Below are 10,176 nucleotides of genomic sequence, written 5' to 3'. Positions count from 1 at the left end.
TTGAGCCACACCTGGCAGTTCTGAGGGCATACTTCTGACTCTGTTCTCTGGAATTGCTCAGGTAGATGCATCCTAGGAAAATATTGGCAAGTCACAAGATTACAAGATCACAACCATCCTGTTATTCGTTGATTGCCTCGAGCAGAACCCAGTAACGTCTCCTTCGTCCTAGCCCTGAGATTTTTTTAAAGTGCCATATTCAAGGCTCATTGGCAAATCAAGTAGTTATATATCTAACAATTGAAAGGTGACAACGAATGTTCTTTGCTGAGATTATGTAAAAGTAATTCAATAAGCACTTAATTCACTCAAATAAAAACCATCAAAATAAAAGAGGATTTAAGTCTTTAAGTTAAGAGTCTAATATAAACAACAATATACTAAACTGGTTAAATTTATGAAGACTTTTTCAAAACCCAGGCATAAGTCGAACACAGCGGCCAACAAGTTTATTTTATAACTGCATTAATAGGAAAAATATAAGTAAATAAATGAATAGCACTATGGCATTGTCTTCCCATTGTTCATCAATTTGCTCAAGCGGGCCCAGTAACGTCCCATTGTGAGACTCGTTTTTACTGTTTTTGGCATATCAAATATGACACGGGTAGCTTGTCAGGCTTTGCTCTGTGGGTGAGATACTTTAGGTAACTCGCCAGGCTCTCCTAGCGGGACGGAACGCGGTGGGCAGCGTGTAAAGCAAATGCCCTTTCGCTGTGCTATCGCTCCAGTCAACTCTTGCCCGAGACCACCCAGGCAGTTTTTTCCAGTAAAGTGCATGATCTGAGGTCTTGGGGCAATAAACCGGTGTGAACCTTTTCTCCCAAGTAAGAATGAAACTCATCGCAAAGCTGCACTTTAGGGTCTGAATTCATAGGGCAGCATGGAGCTGCTTTCCCCCTGGCCCCTCCAGTATGTTCCCACTGGCCAGGCGTGCTGCAGCGCCCAGAGCTGACACCCACCGGGGGTCGGGCAGTATCTGCGGGTGCGGGGCGAGTGCCCCCGGTCTGATCTCTGGCTCTGGGCCCGCGAGTTCCGGCGTCATGTCCTCTGGCCGTGGCGAGGAGGGTGCACGTGCCGCGAGACCCTGCGGATGGTCCCCGTGCGACCCTGGCTGGGGGCTCCCTCAGCTCCACCAGGGGGAAGACTGGCCTGGCGCGGGCCTCTGAACCCTGGCCTCCGTGGGTGGTCGCAGTCTCTCTGGCTCCCCAGCGACAGCGCGTTTAGCACAAGCCCCAGGCCTGACCCCCATGCGCTCCTGGGAACACAAAGTGCGGAAAGGCACGGGCAGGACATGCGACGCCCCACGCGCCCCATGCGGCCAGCGGCCCGGCCACTGCCGCCTGCGGGAGGCCCAGGCCCAGCTGTCAGCTACCCCCACCTCCGCCCCAGGCCTGGCCGCTGCGTGTTTCCCTTCCTGTGGCGGTTCCTGCCCTGCTGGGTCCCTCTAGAGGTACCAGCAGCCCATCCAGCCCCTCTGTGTCCTTCCCACCCACCGGCACCAATGGCCTGGGCCTGGGGCGTAGGAATGAATACGATAAAATAGTTAACTTTTATTGGACACATGACTAGAACCCTGACTTTTTCAGTGATGCACCAGAGTATTCTTTAAAGAGATTTACTTAGAGAAATGCAAGTGGAAGAAGAGAGAGGGTAAGGAGAGAGGGAGAGGGAGTCAAGGGAGAGAGAGAAGGAGAGATAGAGAGAGGGGGAGAGAAAGGGAGAGAGAGACACGGAGAAAGAGAGGGAGAAAGAGGGAGAGAGAGAAGGAGAGATAGAGGGAGAGAGGGGAGGGCACACGATTGACAAGGACAACCCACACGCAGAATGTTGTCATCATCACATGAGTCATCCTTCTCCCTTGGTTTGAGGTGATATCTCATAATTGTTTTAATTTACATTTCTCTGAATAGTGTCAGGGAGAATTTATTTATGCAGTTCTCTGCATCAAAGTCTATTTTAAAGATGTATTTCTTTAAAATCCCTGTTTTATATGGGGTTTATTTTTGGTGTAAGAGCTACAAGTGCACACAGAGGCCCAGCTCTGGGCAACAAAGCTGAAAGGCTCCAATTCCAACAGGTACAGCCCGCCCCCAAGGGCTCGGGTCCCTCTCTGGGCACGCGCAGCTAGAAACAGTCCCTAGACAGCCGGTTTTCAACCCCTGATCTGCGTGGGACGGGCACAGAGGCCCAGCTCTGGGCAAGAAAGCTGAACGGCTCCAATTCCAACAGGTACAGCCCGCCCCCAAGGGCTCGGGTCCCTCTCTGGGCACGCGCAGCTAGAAACAGTCCCTAGACAGCCGGTTTTCAATCCCTGATCTGCGTGGGACGGGCACAGAGGCCCAGCTCTGGGCAACAAAGCTGAACGGCTCCAATTCCAAACAGGAGACTTTCCCAACTCCTCGCCTAGTGCCAGGGACTCTTTCCGGAGCTGCGGCCGCTAACGCGGCCACGAAATATTTTCCCACAACATATGCCATAGGAACCATAAGCTAACTTCTTAGATGGAAACTTCTCTATTTTAGCTCAGCCACTAGAAACACAGTAGCCAATAACTCATAAGCCTATCTTAACTCACACTGCATATCAAAGCAGAATAGTAACAGTGAACGTGAAGGACTAAACCACACCTCTCACAATGGTAAAGCAACGCAAAAGCCCACCAAACTTTCATATTGAAGAGTCTAGCCCAGATGACACCAACAGTACTGTAGTGTTAGACAACCTCTCTGACAAGGAATTCAGAAGGGAGCTACTTAGGATGCTTAGGGAATTAAAAGAAACAATGGAAACCAATGCCAATAGAAGACAAGAGGATCTGAAGGCAGAAATGAGGAAAATGCAATCAGAAATGTCAGACCTGAAAAATCTCGTAGGCGAATTGAAAAGCTCAGTGGAAGGCCTCAGCAGCAGAGTAACAGCTGCTGAGAACAGAATCAGTGAGCTCGAAGATGAAGTTCAGAGACTCTCCAGAAAAGAGCAGAAAATGGAAAAGAGACTCACAATTCGGGAACAGATGGCAAGAGAAGATCGTGATGAAGCCAAGAGGGGTAACATAAGAATTACTGGAGTCCCAGAGGTACAGGAAGAAAACCTCGATGAAGAAGAAACTGTCAAAGACATCATTGCTACAACATTTCCAGAGCTGAAGAAAACTTGTGACCACATTCAGGAGGCCCGAAGGGTACCAGCTAGAAGAAATCCGAATAAAAATACCCCAAGACACATTCTGATCAAAATGACCAAAACCTTAGACAGAGACAAAATTCTGAAAGCAGCAAGATCGAAGAAAGAAATCTCTTACAAAGGAGCATCCTTAAAATTCACAGCTGATTTTTCTGATGAAACCCTCATGGCCCGAAAACAGTGGTGGGACATAGTAAAAAAACTCAATGAAATAAATGCCTCCCCCAAAATACTTTTCCCAGCGAGACTCTCATTCATAATAGAAGGAACAACACACAGTTTCACAGACAAACAACAGCTCAGGAACTTCATAGACTCAAAACCATGGTTACAAGAACAACTAAATGGGCTACTTTAAGGCAAGAAAGGCCTCTCAAATATACCAAATTTTAACAGAACAATGGTACAAAATCCCATAACAATAATCTCTCTCAATGTCAATGGGCTAAACGCACCAATTAAAAGACATAGAGTGGCAGGATGGATTAGAAAATTGAACCCAACATTCTGCTGCCTGCAAGAAATGCATCTCAATAGTCAAAGCAAACACAGACTCAGAGTCAAAGGCTGGAAAACAATCCTACAGGCAAACAGCTCCCATAAAAAAGCTGGGGTAGCCATCCTTATATCAGACCACATCGATTTCAGAGTGAGGAAGGTCATAAGAGACAGTGAAGGCCATTTCTTATTGATCAGAGGATCTGTACAACAGGAAGAACTTACAATAATAAATGTATATGCACCTAATGAGAGACCAGCAAAGTACTTAAAACAACTACTCATAGATTTGGAAAAAGACATCAATAGCAACACAATACTAGTGGGAGACTTCAACACTGCTTTGTCACCTCTTAATAGATCAACCAGACTCAAGCTTAGCAAGGACATACTTCATTTGAGGGAAACAATGGAAGAAAGGGACTTAGTAGATATATACAGGACACTTCATCCACAAAAAGCTGAATACACATTCTTCTCAAGCGTCCATGGAACATTCTCCAAGATAGACCACATGCTGAGCCACAAAACATGCCTCCATAAAATTAAGAAGGTAGAGATTGTATCAACAATCTTCTCAGACCATAATGCGCTGAAATTAGAAGTAAATCACACACAAAAACAGAAAACTAAATCAAACACCTGGAAATTAAACAGTGCACTATTGAACAACGAGTGGATTAGACAGGAAATCAAAGAGGAAATCAAAAGATTCCTAGAAACGAATGTAAATGAGAACACGAGTTACCAAAACTTATGGGACACAGCAAAGGCTGTGTTAAGAGGAAAGTTTATAGCTCTACAAGCATTCCTCAGGAAGGAGGAGCGAGCACACATAAGTAACCTATCCTCACAGCTTAAGAGATTGGAGAAGGACCAAAAAAGGAGCACAACCCGAACAGGAGCAAGAAAATAATAAAACTCAGAGCAGAGATTAACGAGATGGAAACTCAAAAAACAATCCGAAAGATCAATGAAACCAAAAGCTGGTTCTTTGAGAAAATTAACAAGATCGATAAGCCTCTAGCAAAACTCACAAAGAAAGGGAGAGAGAAAACCCTAATAAACCGAATCAGAAATGAAAAGGGGGTCATTACAACAGAAACCACAGAAATTCAGAGGATCCTCAGGGAGTACTTTGAGAAGCTTTATGCCACGGAACATCAAAACCTCGAGGAAATGGATAAATTCCTAGACTCCTACAGACTCCCAAGGCTGAACCAAGAAGACCTGGAATACCTGAACAGACCTATCCCCATCAAGGAAATTGAAATGGTAATAAAAAGTCTCCCCAAGCACAAAAGTCCTGGCCCGGATGGATTCACTAGTGAATTCTTCCAAATCTTTAAAGAGGACTTACTCCCGATGCTCTTTAAGCTTTTCCACAAAATTTAAAAATCAAAAACACTTCCGAACAGTTTCTACGAAGCAAATACCACACTGATACCAAAAGCAGACAGAGATACCACAAAGAAAGAGAATTACAGGCCGATATCCCTGATGAACACAGATGCAAAGATTCTCAACAAACTACTAGCAAATAGAATCCAACTACTCATCAAAAAGATCATACACCATGACCAAGTAGGATTCATCCCAGGGATGCAAGGATGGTTTTACATTCGGAAATCAATCAACATAATCCACCATATCAACAAAAGAAAAGATAAAAAGCATATGATCATATCAATAGATGCAGAGAAAGCATTTGATAACATCCAGCACCCCTTTATGATGAAAACCCTAGCCAAAATGGGTATAGAGGGGACCTTCCTCAACATAATTAAAGCCATCTACCACAAGCCTACAGCAAGCATCATCCTCAATGGGGAAAAACTGAGAGCCTTCCCTCTAAGATCAGGGACGAGACAGGGATGCCCACTCTCTCCACTGCTGTTCAATATAGTACTGGAAGTACTTGCAATAGCGATTAGGCAGGAAAAAGATATTAAGGGCATTCAGGTAGGAAAGGAAGAAATCAAGCTCTCACTATTCGCAGATGATATGATACTCTACTTAGAGAACCCAATAACTTCCACCAAAAAACTCCTAGAAACAATAGACTCATATAGTAAAATTGCAGGTTATAAAATCAATACCCAAAAGTCCATGGCTTTCCTATATGCAAACAGTGAGAGAGAAGAAAGCAACATGAAAAAAATAATCCCATTCACAATTGTGCCCCAGAAAATCAAGTACCTAGGAATCAGCTTAACTAAGGAAGTAAAGGACCTGTACAAAGAAAACTACAAAACGCTACTTCAGGAAATAAAAGAGGACATGAGGAAATGGAAAGATATCCCCTGCTCATGGGTCGGGAGACTTAACATTGTCAAAATGGCAATACTACCGAAAGCATTGTATAAATTGAATGCAATCCCTATAAGGATACCCATGACATTCTTCAAAGAAATGGAGCAAACACTCTTGAAATTTATATGGAACAATAAGCCCCCACGAATAGCTAAAGCAATTCTTGGGAAAAAGAAAATGGGAGGAATCAACCTCCCGAACTTCAAACTGTACTACAAAGCAGTAATAATTAAAACAGCATGGTACTGGAACAAAGGCAGAACTGCAGACCAATGGAACAGGGTTGAATACACTGACATCTCTCCTCAATCATATGCTCATCTAATCTTTGATAAAGGTGCAAGTAATGTGAAGTGGAGTAAGGAAAGCCTCTTTAATAAATTGTGTTGGCATCACTGGACGGCTACATGCAAAAAAATAGGCTCAGAACTCTGCCTGACACCATGTACAAAAGTAAGATCAAAATGGATTAAAGACCTCAACATCAGACCAGAAACCATAAGGTACATTGAAGATAAAGTTGGCAAAACCCTCCATGACATTGAAGCTAATGGTATCTTCAAAGATGCCACGCCACTGGCCGAGCAAGTGAAAGCAGAGATAGATAAATGGGACTATCTTAAACTAAGAAGCTTCTGCACCTCCAAAGAAACAGTGACTAAAGTACAAAGACAGTCTACAGAATGGGAAAGTATATTCACCGAATACACATCTGACAAGGGGCTGATATCCAGGATATACAAAATACTGGTTAAACTCCACAAGAAGAAAACATCCAAGCCCATCCAAAAATGGGGCAATGAAATGAACAGAAACTTTCTCAAAGAAGAAATCCGAATGGCAAAAAAGCACATGAGAAAATGCTCTACATCATTAATCATCAGGGAGATGCAGATCAAAATCACAATGAGATACCATCTCACACCTCAGAGACTGGCCCACATTCAAAAGAACAAAAGCAACCGATGCTGGCGTGGATGTGGCGAGAAAGGGACACTCCTTCACTGTTGGTGGGAATGTCCACTGGTTCAGCCCTTCTGGAAAACAGTATGGACGATTCTCAAAAAATTAGAAATTGAGCTCCCATTTGACCCAGCAATACCACTCCTGGGAATATATCCCAGAGAGGCAAAAATGTATAGTCGAAGTGACATCTGCACTTGTTTGTTCATTGCAGCACTCTTTACAATAGCCAGAAACTGGAAGAAACCTGAATGCCCAAGAACAGATGACTGGTTAAAGAAACTTTGGTACATCTATACAATGGAGTACTATGTAGCTCTTAGAAAAGATGAAGTCATGAAATTTACATACAAGTGGTACAATATGGAAAGTATCATGCTAAGCGAAATGAGTCAGAAAGAGAGGGATAGACATAGAAAGATTGCATTCATCTGGGGGATATAAAGTAACAAAGTATGAGATTAATACCCAAGAATAGCTGAGATCAGCACCAGGAGGATTACTCCATAACTTAGAGGCCAGCCGGGTATCCTAGAGGAAAGGGCAGTTCAGATAGAGAAGGGAGCACCAAATAAAGTATGTTTGGAGGATCCTCCCAGGAGGGGAGATGCATGTCGAAAGTAGACTTTAGACTGAACATGTTTGCCACTCAATGCCTCTTTTGCAGACCACAACACCCAAAAGGAGAGAGAGAACACAGGGGATTGCCCTGCCACAGAGACAGGGTGGATGGGGGGATGGGGGTGGGAGGGATATTATCCATGGTGGTGGAAGATGGGCACTGGTGGAGGGATGGGTATCTGATCATTGTATGATTGAAACCAAAGGAAAAAATATTGTAAATCTACAACTTTAAAAAAAATAAAATAAAATAAAGGGAAAAAAAAAGAGCTACAAGTGCTTGGTATATGTTTTATATATCTTACATCAGCCGAGGTGAGCAGATGTTTTCCTCAGATTTTTTTGTTGTTGTTATTCTTTGATTCTGGTCATATTTTCATTTACAATGATTGAGCCATTAAAAACAGATAAACTAAAAGCATGAAGTGGGTGGAAACTTCGGCTTCACATTGAACTCAAAATAATTAGTTTACGGGAGGGAAATTGAATCAAGAAGACATAGACCATGTGTTTGAACTAAGTAACCACGTGTTGTTGACATGAAACATGTATCACAGGCAACCACAGTCATAAACACAAACTCACCTTCAATGTTGTGTGCAAAAACAGCCGAGAAAGTCGGTGAGTCCTCGGGTGGAATTGTGATCAATGTGGGTGAGTCATTGCAGGTTCCAAGTCGGGACACACCTCAAGTGTCTTCACAGCGCAGGGCTTCACTCATCCTCTGTGGACACAGCAAGGTCCTACAATGTGGTTCCTCCTTTCACAAGCACAACGTTGAACAAAATCGACTCTGGACTCCTCACTGCCTTTTCAGAGAGTCACCAGAGCTCAGCACCTCCCCTTTGACAAAGATGAGCCTTGGGTACGTTATATGTGTCCTGGAAACCCAAAAGCATCAACTAGTGGAGATGATCATAGTGGTATTCATGACAGCACCAAGTACAGTTGCTAAGTTACACACACGACACACAACCTCAGCATCATTTCTATTTCCACATTTGGCCATGGAGTCCATTCTTTCTCTCGTTCAGCTCATTTTGAAGGAGAGTGATCTTTGTTTCCTTCCTTCTCTCACTGAGATTCCTGAGTCTCCCTGTCAGTATTCTCTTCAGGTCAGAGAGCACTGAGAGGATTGTTGCTCTCCACACACTCACAGAATATCGGATGTTCTGACGTTCTTACCTAGATTCAGTCCACATCCATTAAAACAATATAATTAAGTTTTCATTGTTCCCGGTGCTTTGTGAGAGCTAAGGGTGTAAGTTCTGGTCATCTGGACATGGATATGGTGAAGTTCCTCACACTATTCAGCTAGGGCTGTGTGACTCTAGTAACTTCAGACAGCCACAAAGCCTGGGGTGTTTTCTCAGTGGAACTGGGAGGGACAGAGGTCGGTTAGCAGAAAAAACTAGGTTCTGGTGCTGACAGTGCCTCACTAAGGCCTGTGACATCCCCTGGGGAACAGGCTTTAAGTAATATCATAAAACTATATAAATTAACGTTTGAGTTTCATGAATATAAACTCTCAGCCCATTAGTATCAAACTGAGAGTCCAGAAAAAAAACTTAGATCTTTTAGGGCAAATCTTTGTGAAAGAATTCCATCCTATAGAGTGTAGCAAATAAAATCTCTTCCACAAATGGTGTTGGGAAAACAGCACCGCATACAAAAGCAACAATAAAAGTAGAATTGAATTCATATCCCACACCAGATACATAATTTAATAAAAAGTGTACTTGTGGTTCAGCTTTGAGAGAAGAATCTTTTAAATACAGAGGGAAACCTCGGCCGCTCTCTACATGACACTGATCTTAGAGAGCTCATCTATATCTTCACTCCATTTTCAGAGACAAGATAAACTAAAAAAAAAATAATGGGACTAAATCAGTTAAAAGATTTTAATGTCAATGTCAATGACATTAAAATTAAGGGACCTGGGCCTGGAGTGACAGCACATGGGTAGGACGTTTGCCTTGCATGTGGCCAACCCGGGTTCGATTCCCAGCATCCCATATTGTCCCCTGAGCACTGCCCGGAGTAATTCCTGAGTGCAGAGCCAGGAGTAACCCCTGTGCATCGCCAGGTGTGACCCAAAAAGCGAAAAAAAAATTAAGGGAACCTACTGACTGGCAGAATCTCCTGTCCTTCTTGGAGAGACTGGCAAGCTACCAAGGGTGTCCTGCCCACACGGCAGAGCCTGTCAAGCTACCCGTGATGTATTCGATATCCCAAACACAGTAACAATAACAGGTTTCATTCCCTTGGTCCTGAAAAAGCCTCTAATATGGCAGAGTTGGTAAAGATGAGAGGAGAGGCTGCTAAAATCTCAGGGCTGGGGTGCCCGCTCCAGTAAATCAATGAACAGTGGGATGACAGTGCTGCAGTGTTACTGTGCCACTGACTGGTAAAAAAACCTTATATTGAAGATATTCATAGAGCTCTCCAAGATCAACATCAGAACAAACCACCCACCATAAAGTGGAGAAGGAAATAAACAAATATATTTTTTTATTTTTCTTTCTTTTTAATTTTTTTTATTTTTTAAATTTTTTTCTAAATTTTTCTTTTATTAGTGAAACACCATGAGGTACA

Source organism: Sorex fumeus, unplaced genomic scaffold (assembly GCF_029834395.1).
Source record: "Sorex fumeus unplaced genomic scaffold, SorFum_2.1 ptg000167l, whole genome shotgun sequence".
Classification (NCBI taxonomy): domain Eukaryota; kingdom Metazoa; phylum Chordata; class Mammalia; order Eulipotyphla; family Soricidae; genus Sorex; species Sorex fumeus.
Note: the sequence above shows the minus strand (reverse complement) of the source record.